This window comes from Montipora foliosa, chromosome 7, assembly GCF_036669935.1.
Source record: "Montipora foliosa isolate CH-2021 chromosome 7, ASM3666993v2, whole genome shotgun sequence".
In the NCBI taxonomy this organism is placed as follows: Eukaryota; Metazoa; Cnidaria; class Anthozoa; order Scleractinia; family Acroporidae; genus Montipora; species Montipora foliosa.
Genome location: NC_090875.1, coordinates 412,424 through 417,706, shown reverse-complemented (window position 1 = coordinate 417,706; position 5,283 = coordinate 412,424). Strand labels below are relative to the sequence as shown.

General features: G+C 39.0%; 1 long non-coding RNA gene across 1 annotated transcript; it reads left to right on the top strand.

Annotated features, from left to right (window-relative positions):
* The first annotated feature begins 291 nt into the window (after positions 1–291).
* On the top strand, positions 292–3,727 carry LOC138010622 (uncharacterized). Its single transcript, XR_011124505.1, has 4 exons — positions 292–306; positions 2,195–2,357; positions 2,441–2,517; positions 3,361–3,727. It is a non-coding gene; the product is annotated as an uncharacterized lncRNA (long non-coding RNA).
* The last annotated feature ends 1,556 nt before the right edge of the window (positions 3,728–5,283 follow it).

Here is a 5,283-nt window from a genome sequence, read left to right as displayed (position 1 = left end):
CACAAAGTGTAGCTTATATCCTTACGGCTTACTGCCTTGTAGATTGAGAAAAGAGTCGACCTTGGAGGGAATTGAGCTTCTCCTTAAAAGGAGAATAGTATTCTAATACTATTCAGGTTAAAGCGGAAATTATCAGTGCTTTGAAGTTATCTGACTAAACTAAATAAACTGATTTGGCACTCGAATCACTTTTAAGGGACTGTTCGGGTTTTGTAGAAAGTCTAACCATCTTATCAATGCTCCTGTATGTTACATTTCAGTTATTTCCCGGCTCTTTTCTTGATTACATTCGACAGAGAGCATACGGTAGGTAGATCAAAAGCATATGGTGATATTGGTAGACTCAGGGCAGCAATTCAGTTTTACGTTTGCTTCGAAATCAGTTTGTCCTGAAAATATCTGCTGTTATCTAAATATTCTTTTTCTAAAGATTGCGTATGTTTATGCATTATACTTTTTTAATCAATCGCGACTGGACATGTAGTGCTTTGGCTGATAATTTCTTCCAAGTATAAGAACACAAAGGAATAGACCATTTTCGGTACATCGAAATCTTAACTTGGCTCCGAAGCTTGGGGAAATAAAACAAAATAATTACTTTTGTTTTATTCCCCCAACCCTCGGAGCCAAATAAAAATTTCAATATATCGGAAATGGCCTATTACAAGAGGATTGTTTTGATACTCAGAGCAAGCGGAAAAATAATTGAAATTAGTTTGCAGCAATATTAGGTGAGATAGTTCTCTAAAGGACTGATTTGATTTCGAATGACTTGCCTTTTGACAGTTAATTAAATGAATGTATTTGGCGATTTTAAGCGACAGTAACTCGAAATGGTCATGGTGTTACGGAACAAGGGAACTTGAGCAAACGACGACGACAACGGAAAAGAGAACGCAACAAAACAAAAAGTTTAGTAAGCAACACAATAGCTTTGATCGTGCGTTATAAATCTTTGTACATTTCTTCGCCGTCCTCTGCAAATCAAGAACATGAAATGAATTTTCGCATTTCCATTTCTTAGTGAACCCTTTCCTTGCCTGAACACGTTTTAGAGCCATCGGCGTACTAAACAGACCTAGATAGTTAGTTGAGAATTTCGCTGGAAAAATATAAATCAACATTTATACTAGACGTTGTTTTCGGCGTTGCCGCCGTCGTTGCTTAAGTTCCCCACTTTGAAAGGTGAATGAAACTCATTGGTGCCTACAACTATCAGGTTTGATAACCACTCAAGGACTTGAGAGGTTTATTTTTGGTGGCTCATGCAAGTTGCACCGCCTGAAGCATTAACAGTAAACTAATAATAATATTGAATTGAGTAAACGGGAATGTTCCAAAGACCACTTGACACGGTCTTCCTCAGTTTCAGGCGCTTTTGTTATGTGGGTCCTCTTGGAAAAAAGGAAAATATAACGTTTTGAGTAGGAGGACCGCAAAGATGTGCTTTGACGTCAGTTAAACGGGCTATTTTTAAATCGCTTTGAGATAATTGACTCAACGTAGCCTCATTAATCACTGCTGCTGGAAATGTTGATGTTAATTGTCTTTGCGAGTTCTTGTTTTAAGCCCAACAAAAGCACGCAACAGTATCCTGATTTTCTCTCACGATAATGTCAACTTCATTTCAAAGGAGAATAGGCATTTTTGGTTTTTGACCGAGATTTGTTTTTAAACAGATTATTAGAATTATTAAATGTCCTGATCATTAAATGCCCTGTAGCATTTGTAATATATAGATTGCTTAATTACGTGGCATGGCGTGGCAAGAGCTGGAGTACGCAATTCCGCATGCACAGCCACTTGGCTGCCGCTTTCAATTTAGCCTCCCACGCAGACTTTCGTAGGCTTGTCACGCTTTCCTCCCCTAAGTACGTCTGCGTTGGAGGCTACCTTCAATTACGTGCCAGTTGATCAAGTGGGTGCGAGACAAGCTGTCAATCATGTTGTAAATGACTATCTTGGTGGAGTTACAACATCAAAGCCAACCTTGATCTATTTAATAGATAGTTTGAGGAAAACATCTTAAGAACAGTTAAACCCATAAGTTATGACACAAAGTGAAGAGTTTTCTTCGTAATTCCCTTGCTAGCTTTTTCCTTTCATTTAGAGCCATGCATGCATAGCAGCAAACATTTAAAGTTGTTTGATGGAAATCAGTTGACCCTCCCTCTTTTGACACTTAAAATAACAGTCTGGCCAATTTTGGAAATAGTTAGCAGCCGTTTCAACCTGCATGGTCCATTGGAGCTGTCAGCCACGACAACATAAAAGGAGCCTGCCTAACATCCAAAGCCTTCATAGCTATCACGACAACAGAGAAATTACTTCCAGCCCGGCAAGGATCAAGTATTAAGGTAAGCTTTTAGCCTACTCAAGTGAGTAATACCGACAGCTGTTTATTAACTTTTCAAAGTTTGCTCACGTTTTGTGTTTTCAGAGTTGAAAACCATGGCGAATCCCGCTAAAAGCAGCATAACCTTCTATGCAAATGAACACTTTGGAGGGGCAAGTAAGGTAAGGTATAAAATTTTGACAAAGCTAAATCATTAATGAATAAAGGAGAGAGCAGTTTTTAATTGTTTCTCGTCGGAATATATTTCGAAACCGCTCACTGCGTTTTATGCTCGATTTAAAAAACTCTAGCCTCCCACTTGAAAACTTGGTGCTATCACAGTTACTTGTATTTCCTTGGTGTTTTCATGAAATGTTAGATCTGATCACGTTTGCTACGAATCAAAATCACTTTAGCTCTAAGACGACACTCAATTGAGTCTTTGAATATATGTTAAGTCTAGTTTTGGCAAAAAATCGTCCACAAAAGACACAAAATTACGCCAGCAGCAGTTATAGCACCTGGTTGTTGTGCCCGTAGCTTGCAACAACGTCTGGTAACGGATGGACCTGCATTGGAATGAAAAAACATGATTTCAAAAAAAGGTACGACAATCTCTTTCAAAGACCGAAAACGTCCACATGATACTATACTTTCGAAACACATCTGGCAGCTAAAAGACTACAACACACGCTATACGATATCAATTGGCGAATCCTCAAGAAGGCAAGGGTCGCCACAATCTGCGTCTATGTGGAAAACTCTGCGTCCTGACGGCTTGCAATGTTTCGTTACTAAACAAGAAATCTGAGCTCGTAACCAAATGCGGCATGAAAAGAAGTGTTTCACGACATCCAATAACAATAAGCGCCGTTCCTACCGTTCTTGTTTTAAAGTTTATAACTGGCATCGAGTTTTATACAACGGCAGCTGGCCTGTTGATGGCTTAGTGCGTGAAACTCGAATTACATTTACCTTAGAACTGTCTTTATATCTCTATAATTATATATTTTATTTTATCATAGGAAGTAACAGGTCCGGAAAAGGACTTGACCAAGTATCTTCCTGACGGGGCTTCTTCGGCGAAACACATAACCAAGCAGTTTGATGCGTTTACAGCTATCAACTTTAACGGAACGCCTGCTACCTTGGACGCTGGTCGCGAGTATCCAACTTTGGCTTCCATGAACGTGGATGCCCCTCTCAGGAGCACACGTCCCAGTTAGTGAATAGTGAAGGCTGCGCTGGAGAACTGGTCTTTCAGTCGATATTTTTGAAACTAAGCAATCTAATTACGGTAGAAAATTAAATTAAAAGTAAATCAAGGATTGCACTTTTCGTATTACTAATTGACATTTACGACTGAGTACCAAATAAAGGGTCTTTATCAACTGTGGAGAGAAACCTTCCTGTCTCATTTATCTTAAAAAAGTCTTTGCCAAGTATTGTCCTGTTATCATAGTCGCGCCATCTTTGCCTAGTATATCTGGCTCATGCACAGCATAAGCGATTCGATTTCTGATCAAGCAACCAAATTATACGTTCTGAATACTACTACGATTAACTAGCCCGACAGATTTGAGCCCGATGTATCAGTATCTTTTGTTGCGGCCTGACGTAGGTTTAAAAACTACAAAAAAATATATACAAAATTGTGTGACCTCATTGGCGCTTTTGTCACGCATAAATTCTGATGTTTTTGAAAGTCAATTTTTTTTTTTTTTATATGTGCCGGGGAAGGAGACCAAACAGTGCTGAACACTGCCGTGAATTATAGCAAGTCAAGGGCTTGAGAAAATACCGAACAATGCCGTGAAGCAAAGCTAACGAGACAAATTGACCCAGAACACTGCAGAATTCGCGCGTCGAGGTGCACAGTATGGGGCCCAGTTCTCGGCCACAAAAAACGTAAACTTCTATTTCTTACCTAGAAATTGCTGTAAGGACTTGAAATTTCACACACAACTAGCTTCAACATTCATTTTACACATGTAAAGTTATCGACTGCTCAACGCTGTTTTCTCCCAAGTAATAACGAAAATGGAGACTTCGTTCGTGGGCCCAGTTATCGGACAACGGGCCCAGTTCTCGGCCACAAAAGAGCGCACACGATTCCTTAGAATAAACAACGTTTTATTACAATTTCTTGTTGTTAAATTACTTATAAGGCTTTTGTTTTGATATTTCGATCACAAATTCTCCTTAAAGAGTTTCGTTGCTTGTTAGAAAAGGAAGCATTTTGCACACCCTGTTTTGCCCTGAAGTGCAGCCAAGCGTAAACTACAGCGCTTTGTTGCTCATGGATGAGCAACATCCATGAGCTTAGTAGGGAGTCCAATGGCACTCGATCACTCGATTCTGATTAATTTATTCATCAAAGTTGGATTAAACATTTTTCCTCCTACCTCCCCCGCTAAGTATTGTTTTTGTCTCAAGAACTTATCGCGTGTGTTTGACTGGTTTTATGGGAGTACTAGAAAGGTGATAAACATTGTATTCCAGCGCATTTTTATAAAACTTGACGTTTCGTATGCTAGTCAACACACATTTTCAAAAGTGACCGTTACAATTTTTAAAAACTATATATATATATATATATATATATATATATATGTATAAAATGTGTGTTGACTAGCATACGAAACGTCAAGTTTTATAAAAATGCGCTGGAATACAATGTTTATCACCGCTGTTTGTGTTATTTTCCTAATGAAGCTACGATGGCCTAAGAACAAGAGTTTATACGATACTAGAAAGGTGTAAATTTTGTCCAACAACATGGCGTAGCACGGCGCACGGAGGTCGAAGATGTTTTTGTTCGATCTGTAAACAGGGATTCCTTCGTTAATTGAAAACTAGAAAGTTTTTACGCTAAGGCACACTTGCTGTGACAAACAGACACCGAAATCTTCTGAGGGACGATACGTGCATAAAAAATCCTGAGAGCT